The sequence below is a fragment of the Polypterus senegalus genome, unplaced genomic scaffold (assembly GCF_016835505.1).
Source record: "Polypterus senegalus isolate Bchr_013 unplaced genomic scaffold, ASM1683550v1 scaffold_5864, whole genome shotgun sequence".
NCBI lineage: Eukaryota > Metazoa > Chordata > Cladistia > Polypteriformes > Polypteridae > Polypterus > Polypterus senegalus.
Window position 1 is genome coordinate 29749 of NW_024382357.1, and position 15089 is coordinate 44837.

The following is a 15089-nucleotide window of genomic DNA, read 5'->3' on the forward strand; positions in this document are numbered from 1 at the left end:
TCACCCACCCCTGTGTTTGGTTTACCGGATATACAATTTAAAGAGATTGTTATTTTCATGGGAATTGTTACATATGCATTATTTTCACTTTTACTTTAAAAACATTTGTAAAAACAATACTTGTCCTTTATTTCTGGCCCTGTGCATGGTTACATCTCTTTCTCGCCAGGTGTATAACGCTGCTTGCATTATGAAGGGGGGGTGGCTGCTGTCACGCTGCCCGTCTATCATTTTAAAGCCTGTACAGCTGCTGTCCTTTTTGCCACTTCGTGTCTCTGCTGCTCGTGTTGTGATCGCTTCCCCGTGACCATAAATATACACCTGATCGAATTGTGTTTTCTTTGAAATTAAATTTTTCATTGCTTTAACTGTTGTGGGACCACAGATTCTCATAGCGTATGGTCCATTATTGTGTAAATCTATGTTTTGTGCATTGAATGATGCGAATGCAAAAAGACTTTGTTTTCTGCTCTTAGCCTTTTATTTCTGACCTTGCTTTGTCCTCCTCTTTTTTCAATTACACCTGGTCCTGATGATTAATTCCCTTTTGTTTGCGCTAATGCGATCTTTACTATCTTTTTTTTTTTTTGATACTGTAGCAAATGACGTAATAAAGTGTCACAAAGGTTTTACTTAAACAATCTGCGACTTCGTAATCTCAAACACAACTTTCTAGCACCCTCTCCAACCCCTTAGCCCCCGGGTCTTGCACCCCCCCTTACCTCATCAATCAATACCCTGCTATCAGTCTTCCGTGCTGTACTCCTCCCTCCCTCAATCGGACCAAACAGTTACTTAAAACAAAAAAGGCTTCAACCTGGCTGGGACGCTACATTACTTTTGAATTTTACTGCTTTCATATTCTTTACCTTTCTCTGCATGTGTATCCCGCCATCATTTGTTTGAGCCTTTCGAATTCCACTGCTTTCATAATCTCTTATCTGCCTTTTTTCCTCTCCAACGCTTTTGGGTCTCTTTTCTTCGCACTGCTCTTTCTTCTTTGCTTAGTCGTTGATGTTTCATCTAGAACGTATTGTCTTTATACGCTTTATATGTGCTGAGAGCACAGGATCTGTGTGTGCTACGTGCCTTTACACGACTGAGTGTTTTGCTGGCTTTTCTCTCTTATTTGTTATTGTTTGCGTCTCGTGGGTCTTTTAAGTGTCTTCCGAGAAGATCACGTCTCGTCACCCCGCTTTTCCTTTCCAGGATTTTTTTTTATAATAGATAGATGGCATTATGTAAGTCTTTTAGGTTCTTTTGTTATTGATAGACAAAAAATGTTCTTAAACAAACACGATAGCCTAATACCCTTGTGTTACGTGTACAATGCCCTCTATAATGTTTGGGACAAACATTGATTTACTTCTCTGTAACTCCTTGTTACAAATCAAACAATTCACATGTGATTAATGTGTACTTTGCAGACTTAGATATTTGTTACATTTCAGTCGCAATGCTTTTTCTACATTCCTCTTAATGTTCAGGACAATTGTCATCACAGGTGTTTCTGATTCCTCAGGTGTGTATCATTGCTCCATAACATACCTAAGTTTGTATCTACCCTTTGGAGTCAGTAGTTTCCATTGTTCAACATGAGGACAAGAAGCCGTGCTAATGAAAGTCAAAGAAGCCATTAGGAATGCTGAAAAACAAGAATAAAACCATTAGAGACATCGCTAAAACCTTAGGATGACCTAAATCAACTGTCTGGAATATTATTAAGAAGAAAGAACACGCTGGTGAGCTCAGTATTCGCTTAGCGATAGGTAGGCCAAGGAAGACCTTCACTGCTAATGACAGAAGAATCCTCACTGTGGTAAAGAAAAAGCCCCTAACACCTGTACAACAGACCAGAAACAGCCACACTGCAAGATACAAGCCACTTGTTAGCCACAAAACCAAGATCACCAGATCACAGTTTGTGAAAAAGAACTTGAAAGAGCCTGCAGAATTTTGGAAAAAGTTCTTGTAGACATACAAGACAAAATGAACCTGCGTCAGAGTGATGGCAAGAGCAAAGTGTGGACACGAAAAGGAACTTCCCAAGATCCAAAGCACTCCACCTCATCTGTTAAACAAGGTGGTGGGGGTTTTATGGCTTGGGCATGTGTGGCTGCCACAGGTCCTGACACCTGTATCTTCATTGATGATAGAATTGCCCATGGCAGTGGCACAATGAATTCTGAAGTGTAGGGAAACATCTGATCTGTTTGAATGTCTCCAAACTCACTGGACGGCGCTTCATGCTACAAAAAGATAATGATCCTAACCTACTGCTGAGGCAGCAGCAAAGTTTTTCAAAGTTAAAAAATGGGATATTGTTGAATTTAAATCCATCTGAGCAGGCCTTCCATATGCTGAAGAGAAAACCTAAGAGGATAAGTTCCCGGAACACGCAGGAGCTGAAGATGGATGCATTAAAGGCTTGGTAGAACATCACCAGAGAAGATCCTCAGCAAAGCATACAGTATGTGACAAAGTACTGAATAGACCTGCCACCTGCCCAAGCATTATGAAATGGGGGGGCTGTATGGAAAACTTGTGTTATCATTTATATATATTGTGACCAAAAGTTATGCAAATTCCTTTAAATGTATGTCTACAATGTGCACTTTAATCATGTCTGATTGTATGATATTTAACTTTAAATTGTGGAACAGAGGGAAAAATCAAGGAAAAATGTGTCTTTAGGTTGACACTGTATACCCTGCAATACTCACCCCTGGGATCCCCAAAAATGTTTGCCTACACTCTTCTAGGGCTACAGCTTTTAGTCACTCACCTTTCCTTCAGCTTCACCCTAGTTTTCCACCTCTGTGATGGCTGCACAAGAGCATCAACTTGTGTCCTTGCAGGACGAGAATTAGGCAGGAGAATGAACCCTAATCGTTTGGCAATTAGTAGGGTCAGGAAACAAACGTTTGATTCAATGAGACAATAGCCAACTTTATTTTACTGTAAGCTCTATGCTACAATATTTGCAAAGAAACCAGGCATAATCAAAACTAGCAGTTAAATAGATGAAAACGTACAAGCTGAAAGATTTAAATCAGTGTACACACAGTAAGCTTCATGCCAGGAGGTTCACATTGAGCAGTTACGAAGTCCACAGTTTTTTTTCTTCATAAGCCGGTTGAGATGTTTGTTATTGTTGTGATGCTGTTGTAAGTGGCAAACTCAGCAACAATGTCACAGAAAGTGCTTTCGAAATATGTCTTTTATATATTGCCTCGATAAGGTTTTTCTTTTGGAAAAGTACTAATAAACATAAAGCAAGAGTCTCATCAAGTTAAAAATCAGACATCTGATAACTTGCAGATGGTCTTGTTATTTGTCAGTGAAGCTACTCTAATCTTTGCCATGTAGATTATATGAATATTATGGTCCTGCTAAAGTAAAAGGTCCCAATCACTTATTTTGTATCTTTGTAGAAGCACATACTGGTTAATTTTGCTTGTAGAATTTCTAGTCATGGCACTATACAAGTGTTTGCTTTTGTATTTGTATATTTCTAGTCAGCCCTCAAATTAAGCTGCAATATGCCCGATGACTAACATGCTGCCTAGAAGCACTTGCTAAGCCCAGCCATGTGAAACTCCTGTTACATATACGATGATTATAATATTAGCCTTATGAGTCAACATTCTTGTTTTTATATATGTTATCTAAATAATCTCATATTCCCATATTAACACCCCACAAAAAGTTAAATATTGTAAGTCTTATTTCCACACAATTTAAAAAGCATTATTTTCACCCAAATTCATCAATAAATGTAAAATTTACTTTCTCTGTATAAGAAACCCTGCTGCTGATCGAATCCTTCATTTCTCCATTGTATTTACCTTGATGACACTAGGGATGATGGGAGCTTTTGAGCTGAACATTCTTGTTTACATATTTTATTCACTTTAAAGCTGCATCTTATCTAAACAATCCTATATTCCTATATCAACACCCCACACAAAGATAAATATTACAAGATAATTATTATATTATTTTAAAAGCATTATTTTCACCCAAATTCATCAATAAATGTAAAATTTACTTCATCTTTATAAGAAACCCTGCTGCTGATCAGCTCCTTCATTTTTCCATCGATTTAACCTTGATAACACTAGGAATGATGGGAATAAAATGGTAGTTAACGGTTTCACTGTTTCAAGATCATTACACTCGATTCAAATCCAAGCCAAAACCCCACATAAAGTGGCTCAGAGAAGGAAGCCTTGAATGTGTATAGGCGAGCGATGGTATCTGAAACACTAAAAAACGAGAGCAAGCCAGCGGGACAATCCAGATACACGCCTACTCTATCACATCCAGGGGCAGTCAGCGGGGTCTCCTTGTTATCATGCCACGCAGAGTAACGGGAAGCAGAGCATCTCAAACACCAGGACTTGACATTTCTTCCCAGACGACAATCGTTGCCATTTCCCCTCCTGCTGATTTCCTTCACAACTCCTATTTCGATCTCTCCACTCCACTGCACTTCCCAGTATAAACGGGTCCCGGACAGAGCTTCTCTGCACAGCACTTGGGACCAGTAGTTGAATCTGTCAGGATGCTCAGGATATTGAATCTTATTTCCAAATGTCACCCTTCTGTATCCTTCAGACAGATGGAGGTGTCGGTTTAATGTGTTGGGGTTGAATGTAAGCTGACAAGAATCTGAATTAAGAAAAAAGGAAAAGGAAAGAAAATCAAATCAGTATCTACTCATCAAGTAAGACCGTTCACTTAATTCACTGTAGGATTAAAACCAAATAATGTTTAAGAGAATTACCTGATCAACCTTCACTAAAGAACAGCAGCCCAGGGTTCCCCTCCTTTTCCTCACTGGGTTCTCTGTCCAATCACAAATCAAATTCTGTTTGAACCCAAGTCCAAACCACCTTGAAGTAAGGACTTTTTGGTGCTAATGTCCATGAAGCAGTACTGGAGATCATTGCTATTCTTTTAGCTCACCTTAACCTTAGGTCTATCATCCAGGAAATTTAATGTTAACACTCAGTTACGTATCAGAGCTCATTGTTCTGATTCTTGCACCCTTTTTATTCCAAAGTTCCATGCTACTTGAAATGAATAAGTCTACATTGTCAGGTTCACATTCCTAAAAGCAATTTGTTCCCCAATTTATGCAAAAAACATTCTGATTTTATTAGGGCAGGAAATCACCAAGAGTCCAAAGTAGGCCAATATTGATACTGAGGTGTTCCAAATTTACTCCAATGAATTGGTGAGGTAGCTCAGCTGAAGACATGGACTTCAAGTGTTTAGTGCTGTTGCCTCACAACTTCAGAGACCTCCATTTGAATCCAGGTCTAGACATTGTCTATGTGAAATATCCATGTTCTCTGCGTGTGTTTGTGAGATATTTCTTCTTACTTTGGCTGTGTCTCTAAATTACCATGATATGAAAGAGTCCATGCTTGTGTAGGTTTTTTTGTGTACTATGACTGATTGGTGACTCTAAATTAGACTAAGGGTGGTAGTGTGCAGGAGTGTTCCCTGTGATTAACTGGCATCCCATTCTGGTTCAATTTCTGCCTTCCATTCAACGCTACTAAGGTAGTCTACAGCCATATACAGCCCTGCCTGTATGGGACTCAGCAGGTTCAGTACATGGATGGATGGATGGTTGAAAAGATCTCAGTTCCAAACAGCTTATTCTATCTTATCTTACAGTTGGCTATTTGGAACGAGATTTACAGTTTGCAGGAGGCAATACTTCAAGCTTTACCTACTCTTATGTTCCAGAAACCATTCTAATACTTTTCAGGTCTTGAGATATGGAAAAATAACCTGCTGACAAAGCCCACTAGTCTATTAATCCTGCTGTGTTGTGTTAAAAATGAGTTACCTGTAAGAGGTAGTGCAGCCTGAGAACAGAGTAGTGCGCCACAAAAATACAACCCACTAGCAACCCACTTGAATCAGCTTGGTCAGGACCAAGATTCCAGAGCAAAGAGACTTCCACACTACAAGAGCAGGATCTCATATGGGCCTGTTGGTTTAGAAGAAGCTGCAGATGAAACAGACAGCTTTGGTATGTCATTTTTAATTTAAATTCCTTCTTTTTGATTCTCGTTTGGATTTTCCTGCTTCGATCCCTGCATTGTCTTTCAAGCACTCTTTCCATTTGGTGATTTTTTAAATTGTTTGCTGAGGTAAACCCCATTTTTGTTCCATTTTTCCACCCTTTTTGTGATTCTTATTTTAAATTCTTAATGACCTTAAAATGTAGATAATTTGGTGGGTTTTGGACCACATTGCCTTCTGGTAAATCCTAACATAACCTCACTCACAACTGATTACATCAACTTCTGTATGGACATTGTAATTCCAGTAAGAACAGTATGCTGCTATGCTAACAGCAAGCCATGGATTACAAGTGACATCAAGGGCCTTTTGAACCAGAAGAAAAGGGCTTTTAAAGGTGGTGATCAGCATGAGCTCAAGCGCGTGCAGAAGCAACTCCGAGTCCAGCTCAGGGCGGCGAAAGAGCAGTACAGGAGAAAGCAGAGTCTTCCCCAAGGCCATAAGGTCACTGAATTCTCTGTCACTTGTTCTTACCTCCTCTGCACTGTACCCACCTGTTGGTTTATGTTTAATTCCACTTCATGTTACCTGTGTACTGCCATCTTCATTTTTCACGTTTTCACTATATACTGTACATGAGGCCATTTTTCTGCTTCTTCTATTTATTGTGTTTATTTATTTGTGTGTTTTCTGCAAAAACCTCTAAAATGCCGGACAAATACCATTTCAAATGAAATAAAGGAATTTTAATGAGATGCTGACTTGTCTGGAACAAGTTTAACGGGGTTATTTTTTATAGACTTTCTATAGAAGGTAAAGTAATCTTTACTCAGACATAAGAAAACACAGGGTCCTCCACTCTAAATTACTTTTGCCCACCTCCTGGTGTAAAACTAATTCCTGTTTGAAAAGGGCTATAGACAGAGAGTTGTCATGTACTGGAGACTCATAGTGGGTTTAGAATTTTTTCATTTTATTTCCATTGGGCCACTTTTTGGGCTTGTAATCATTATTTTTGTTAACATTAAATACCTTCATGTAGTTTTGACCTTCTCAGATTTGTGGATGCCTTGTATCCACAATATTTTACTCTCATACTGGCTTACTGGGTAAAAAGTATCATTATGCATTAAACTTTACCACCTTAAAGAAATACTACATGTAGAAATGTTTTTAATTGTTTTTTTACCCCATTTGGTTTGAAGTGACAATTGAGAAAAAAAATTAACCTCATGTTTTCATGTAAATAACACATTTTCTTATAGAACAGGCATTTCTGATGGTCAGTGCTGGACAATAGCAAAGGGTATCAAAAAAGTCAAAATTTTGTTACACATGTTGCATGATCCACATGTGAAGTCATACAATTGTATTCTCATAGCATGGAAAATGCAAGCATTTCTTGAAAAAAAAATGTAATAAATCCTTTGGGAAAATCAGAATTGTGCATGAATCCTGTTCACACAAGAATGAGGTTTTGAATTGAAGACAGGACTCTTGACCAGTGGATTAAGGGAAGAGGAAGATCTTCAATTCAAAATCTCAATTCTATGTGAAACTTTGTCTCAGCCCTCACTACAAACCACGCTGGTTAGCTAAAATATAAAGAAATATTATTTTTGGGTGAAGTATTCCTTTAAATCTTTAGCCTTGTCCACTTTCCCTATGATTTGCACACATGATCCACTGGAACAGCTAACTATTTGTAGACTGAATATCTACACACACGATTTGCCAATTATTTTTACATTACATGTAAAGTAACCACTCCCTGTATACAAATAAGTCAACTTCATCTGAATAATTATTGTTTTATTATTTCAGGTTCAAAAGGAAATGACTTACATTTTAAATAGAAATTTCTTGTACACATATTGTGAAGGATGTCAACAGGATCATCATAACCTGAGTAAAGAAAAAGAAAACACCAACATCAGCTTTGAGAGTGGAGTTCTGGGTGTTGTAGTCAGTTTAGAGTACTTCTCTATATTTACTGGTGAAATTTACTGTATCTCCACATTTGTTCAGATTTGTATGAGAAAATTAACCAGGCTGAATTGATTAACCCACCTTCAGGTTTAACAAATTTCCAGATGCTGATTTTGTGAAGACTCCTTTTAAGATTTAGGAGATCTTTCTGTAGAGTCTTAGAAAAAAGTTCCATGTTGATGTTGACATTGGGCATGTCTGAATCTCTTGGAGGGACACAGGCAGTTGGGAACTTCTATACAGGGAAAGGAGAGAGAAGGTGAACATGGGGAAAATTTGTGCTTGTTACAGTTCTCCTCTCCTTGAGATCTTTAGCTTTTGTCTGAAAGAGTTACATTACCTGGAGTAACTGAATGGGGTTGTCAGTGTTTGAAAGTACTCTTAGCTCAGCATCTCTCTGCTCCAGTTCCTTCATCTCTTTCTCAAGTGTCTTTATGGACTCATTAGCTTTGTTCACTTCCCTCTGTTCGTGATCATGAATCAACTCAGTCACCTCTGACTTTAGCCTTTCAGCAGAATGAATGAGGGATCTGATAATTTCCTCACATGCCAAAACTTCGTTCCCTGCAGAACTCTGATTACACAAACATAACTTTAAAATTTCACTTAAGTTCTCCTTGTACCAGGCGCCAGTACACTTACTGTAGTCACAGGTCACTGAGTAATTGATAAGCAAAGACTGCATGGAATTTTAGTCCAAACGTTATCGTGCTAAGCTGAGGTAAGTGATGAAAGTGACCTGGCCCAAAACTTCAGTGTCACTGTAACTGGCCTTTAGTCCCCTGCTGGATATTTACTAGGGACACTTACCTGAGGTAATTTCAGGAATCCTGTTTTTAACTTTATTTGTCATTAATTACAAATTTTAATGATATGATTATGCCTGTCCCAAATTCCATAAAGACCAATCTCCATCCAATGTACTAACATACAGATGTTAATGGTTTCATATTTTTTTTCCTTTATCAACCACCACAGTAATTCTCACCGTCAGTTGTTGCACAGTTTGCTTCATCTTGTTCACCTTCTTTTTTCTCTCCTCAACTCTCCTCTTGCATTCTCTCTGTGTGGCTACCACGTGATACTGCAATAACAAAAGTAAGATAGGAAAATAATGGACTTTTTACCTCTCCTTCTCACTGATTAATTTTTATCTATCTATCTATCTATCTATCTATCTATCTATCTATCTATCTATCTATCTATCTATCTATCTATCTATCTATCTATCTATCTATCTATCTATCTATCTATCTAACTATATAGTATCTATCTATCTATCTATCTATCTATCTATCTATCTATCTATCTATCTATCTATCTATCTATCTATCTATCTATCTATCTATCTATCTTATCCTGCCTGCTATACTTAAATGAAAGTCTATCTATCATTTAAACAATGTAGTGAGTGAAAAATATAAAGCAAAAAATAAATAGAAAAAATAAATACATTTAAAAGAAAAGCAAAACTGTACATGCATGACTGCATATATGAACAAAAATGTTGCTTTTAGCAAAAAAAAGGAAAGACCTGTATACTTAAATATGTATGATGACCTTATCAAATTACAATATAATAGTGCAAATATTGGTGTAAAATTATGGTCATAGATATCACAAAAAGTGTACTGTTAATATACTGAATGAAAAAAATGCTTCCTTTAAATACCGCCTCTTCTCATTTATTTTTCATTCTCATTGTGTTCTTGTGTTCTTACATCCTATCAATCTGGAGATGCAAGATAATCAAACGATTCAATCTTTACTTCGTAAGCTAATTTCCACACACCAGATTTTGTAATGCATTTATTTACATTACCTCACATAATTAGTGACCTCTTCTCATTCATGTTGTGAATAATTTCTTGCACTAAAGTTTAGTATCTCCCGCCATTGTTCGGTTTTGATGAGCTACATATGTTCAGTTTTTGTTGGTGATGATATTTTGTTAGATACTGAAAAAATTGGTATGTGTGTACTTTATTTTTTATTGTTTATGTAGTTCATCAGAAAGGTCTTCCACTCTTGCTAATTAACACTTTTTAGCAAATATTAAGTTGTTAAACATATACAGTAGGTAACATTTTTATTAATTCAGTTTACTTACCTTCTATTTATGAGATTTTTCTGTCTCTACATGTTTACGTTAAAGTACTTACCCTGATAAAGAGTTTGTCACAAAGCTCTTTGTCTCTGTTTTTCCTAACTGAGCACATTCCCCAGTATCCTCATATTTCGATGTGCTTTCTACAATTACCAATTTATATTTGATTGATTGATTCCTCTACTTGGACCACTTTGCCCTGTGTTTTGATTTTACTGCAATACCTCTTACTATGATTCCGTCATCTTATTTTATTCACATTTGTTCATGTGGTTTAGTGTTTGTTTTTTTTTTCGATTACAGTTTTTCTCGATCGTTTTGATGTAATTCACACATTAGAAATGTCATTCTCCTCACGCTTACTCACTTTCCCTAGGCTGACAATATTTGTAGGTCTGTTTTTTTTTTTTTTTTTGTTGTTGTTGTTAACTAAGGGCTTATACTATTGGCAGGCAGTATGGTGTAGTTGTTGAAGCTTTGGACTATCCATATGAAAAACGTACCACTGAAAGTTTGGCTCATTTATCTTTAAAGGGATTCTCATTTATGTTTCATTTAAGAATCAGCTTTGTCACAGATGTTTCTGCTAAAATTTCTCTAGACAAAAAGGAGACATGTGATACAAGTGAGGTAAAATGAGTCAAATTTGATATTTCAGTATGAAAAGAATATGATATTTTGTGAGATCTCTTTCTAGTCTTGTTTTAACCTCATTCAAGACTTCATATTTTTTACTTATTATTGTACTGATGCCTTTATCCAAAGTGACTTATAACATTTAAGATATGATTGGTTGCATTTCTTTTGTTTTTCCAATAAGAGCACAGGCAGGTGAAGTGATTTTCTCGTGGCCACCTGGTGTCAGTAGTGGGATTTGAATGAACAACCTCAGGGTTTGAAACCCAAAGTAAACTTGCCGCACTGTAAGCCTTTTTTCTAGAATGAGTGTGTCTTAATTGGAGCATTGCAGTATAAATTACTGCAAATATTAGCATTGTTCAGAAGCAAGGACTACAGCTTTGTAATCGTAGTTAAATGTTTTATCATTACAAACAGCTGTCCATACATTTCATCACATATTATTGAGCACACAATGCAAATACTTTCAAATTGTAAAAAAAAAAATGTCAAGACACAATTTTACTATTACCTGTTTCTCTGAAATTTCAATCTCCAGCTCTACCAGCTCATGCCTCCTGTGTTCAGTATTGCCACACTTCTCACAGATGCACTTTTGGTCAGTTCTACAGAAAAGAGTCAGCAGTTTATGGTGGCTCAGACAGGCTCTCTCCTGAAGGTAACTGATTGGATCCTCCAGCCTGTGTCTCTTCAGAATCGGATCCTCCAAGTGGGGATGGAGGTGAGTCTCACAGTAGGAGACCAGACAGGTAGAGCAGGACCGAGAGGCTTTCCACTTTCTTCCAGGACATTGATCACAAGCTACTTCTCCGGGTCCTGCGATATTGCAATTTCTATCTTCACTAAGTCCGAAAAGGTTCATTGTGTATGGCCAAATGTTGTCGGTCATTATGCAGTTAGTTCACAATGAGTATTCTTAATATTATATTTTATTTAGCTTCACAATTCACCAGCCTTAGGAGAAATTATTCTGTTTTAGTGTATAAAGGAAAAATAATTTAAAATGCTTTTGGAAACTAAAACAGACACTTCATTTTAGAGCCAGGGACTAGACTGAATGTTTAATGTAAATTTTGCTGCTCTGTTGAGGCTAAAAATATAATAAGCATTTTAATGCAGATCAAGGGGGCGGGTCACAACACACCTGAGGCAATCAATCCACCTATTATCTAACACCTGCTGCGCCTTCTGAGAATTGAAGATCATGTCACACTTCTATGTTTATGCTGTTTCAGAACAGGATTTTATTTAATTATTTACTGTATTTATTTTTTGGTGGCTTGTGCTCTGCCCATTGCACTCATTGTTGGATTTGATAGCATCGTTGTATTGCATCAGACAGGGAAACTGGTTTAAATTTTGGGGAAATCGAAACTCTCTAGCACTGTGATGTGTGGTTCATGTCCATACATTTCACCACATATTACTGAACATACAATGCAAATACTTTCAAATTGTAAAAAAAAAATGTCAAGACACTACTTGGAAAATCTGAGCCCATTGTGTGCTGAGATCTCTGCTGAAACTCAAGAGGGGACCCTCGTGAGAACACCGGGGTATTTTGTCTCAAGAGAAAAATCTGAGAAGCATGAGACAAAAGAACGTGTCTCTGTTTTATTTCTTTCTGATCTCACTGTTCCCTTGGACAAACCAAAAAGATATTAAGCAGATCTCTTTTCTGATTTTTCTTTCCTATGGGACATCTCTTTTTTTCCTGTCCAGGGCATGGCCCCGGTTTCAATCAACTGTCCACCCTATTGGCTAGTGGTGCTACTCGCATGGCCTGTCAATCACTTCTGCTCTGCCCTTCATTAGCATAAAGCACACTTTTAGATTAGCACGGAGCATGTAAAAAATAAATGTTAAATTATATTTAAAATAATAATATTTTAAAAATATCGACAAATAAAAAAAATCCATTAGCTAATTTTATTCTTTCTGTAATGTCACCAAATTTGTATAAAATCAGCCCAAGCGTTTGTGAGATTTTGAAACATTTAGTGTTTCTATTCTGGTGGAGGTTACCCATAAATACTGATATATTGAAATGTAATTTCTTAGAGAGCACCTATAGTTCTAGTTGTATCATCCAACCAAATTTTTCCTCTTCAACTAAGCTAAATAGTGTTCTGTTGAGTAAGTGAGCCAGTCAACTTTGCATTATAAATATTGAATAATCCTGATCTTCTAAAACACTCAATTTGATTTTTAGTTTACCTCTTTCATCCCTACAATTTTGTTCTTACCTTTTTCTCTGTAATTTCAGTCTCCAGATCTACCAGCTCATGCCTCCTGTGTTTAGTATTCCCACACTTCTCACAGATGCACTTTTGGTCAGTTCTACAGAAAAGCGTCAGCAGTTTATGGTGGTCCGGGCAGGCTCTCTCCTGAAGGTTTCTAATTGGTGCCTCCAGTCTGTGTCTCTTCAGAATCGGATCCCCCAAGTGGGGCTGGATATGAGTCTCACAGTAGGAGGTCAGGCAGGTAGAGCAGGACCGAGAGGCTTTCCTCTTTCTTCCAGGACATTGATCACAAGCTACTTCTCCAGGTCCTGCGATATTGCAATTTCTATCTTCACTAAGTCCGATCAAGTTCATTGTGTATGTCCAAATGTTGTCAGCCATTATGTAGTTAGTTCACAATGAGTATTCTTAATATTATATTTTATTTAGCTTCACAATTCACCAGCCTTAGAAGCAATTATTATGTTTTAGTGTATAAAAGAAAAGTAATTTAAAACGGTTTTGGAAACCAAAACAGACGCTTTCCCCTTGGGGATTAATAAAGTATCTATCTATCTATCTATCTATCTATCTATCTATCTATCTATCTATCTATCTATCTATCTATGAAGTAATGTGTTACAGTATCTATCTATCTATCTATCTATCTATCTAGACTGGATGTTTCATGTAAATCTTGCTCCTCTGTTGAGGCTAAAAATATAGTAAGCATTTTATTGCAGATCAAGGGGGCGGGTCACAACACACCTGAGCCAATCAATCCACCTATTATCTAACACCTGCTGCTCCTTCTGAGAATTGAAGATCATGTCACACTTCCATGTTTATGCCGTTTCAAAACAGGATTTTATTTATTTATTTTTTGGTGGGTTGTGCTCTGCCCATTGTGATCTGATGTTAAGCTGTTGTTTTCATCATTGGATTTCATAGCATCGTTGTATTGCATCAGACAGAGAAACTGGTTTACATTTTGGGGAAATTGAAACTCTCTAGCACTGTGACGTGTGGTCCATGGTGCTGCTCCAGTTTTAAATGCATAATTAATAGACGTACTTGCACTGGGGAGTGAGGCAGGTGTGAGTGATTGTCTGAGAAGACAGCTCATCTCCGGATTGCTGTGAGGTTATCAGCCGGCCAATCATTGCCTTACTGGCATGTGCAGGCAGTATGATTGTCTCATTATCAGCCCAGGGTGACAATCATGTGATCGAACCTGCAACTGCTCTCCAGCATATTAAAGGGGAGTGCAAGATCAAAAAGGGGGAAAAAGGAGGAAGGAAAAGCACTGGTATTTAGTGCAAGTGCAGGCACAGGTACAGGTACAGGAGCAGGTATAGGTGCGAAGCAGATGGACAGATATGGAGCCCCAGTGAGGAGGTGTGTGGCCACTGCTTAGGAGTGGGCTGAGAGGTCGCTCCTGCTGAACAACCAAGTAACAGGAGTGACCATTATGTTCAGGAATGTGCTGTCACCAGGTGGAACCAACGGATCGGCAGCAGTGAGAAGACAAAGTGCGCTCTCACCGGGTGGAACCTGGAAAGGCAGAGGTGGGCGCGGAGGCTTGCCAAAGGGGATGTGGACCAGGAGTAAAAGGTTTTCTGCGTTTTCTGGTGGACTTTTCCTTGATCTGACAGATCCACAAAGGGATGAGATGAGGAGAAGTCCATTTCAAAGGAACACTGAGGTTCACTGTTTTAAAGACCATTTCCTGCCTGTGTTTTTAACCACGTTTTTATGTACATTTATTTTGAATAAATTTACTCTCCACCATCACTAACTTTTTATGGATTATTTATATATTTATTTAATTTTGTGAGCACTGCACTTTGTACACTGTGTGACTGCTTCTAATAAAAGTACTGTTCACTTTGCACCTTACTTTTGCTTTGTGCGAGTGTCCTCATTCACTGGCTCTTCCTCGTCATGATTATCAATGGTGTCGGGTGCAATAGGCTTCAGAAGGGAACCAGAAGTGTGGAGCTAACCCGCACAAGCACAAATACATTATAAGTGAGAACACAAGAAAGATCATGAAGGTATGGGGTAGCAACTGTTACCAGCCTCAG

At 37.8% G+C, this 15089-nt stretch overlaps 1 long non-coding RNA gene across 1 annotated transcript; it reads right to left on the reverse strand.

Annotated features, from left to right (window-relative positions):
• Positions 1 to 4621: 4621 nt before the first annotated feature.
• LOC120521051 lies at positions 4622 to 8188 on the reverse strand. Its single transcript, XR_005631974.1, has 3 exons — positions 8116 to 8188; positions 7891 to 7950; positions 4622 to 4674 (listed from the first exon to the last, which is right to left on the reverse strand). It is a non-coding gene; the product is annotated as an uncharacterized LOC120521051 (long non-coding RNA).
• Between the last annotated feature and the right edge of the window lie 6901 nt (positions 8189 to 15089).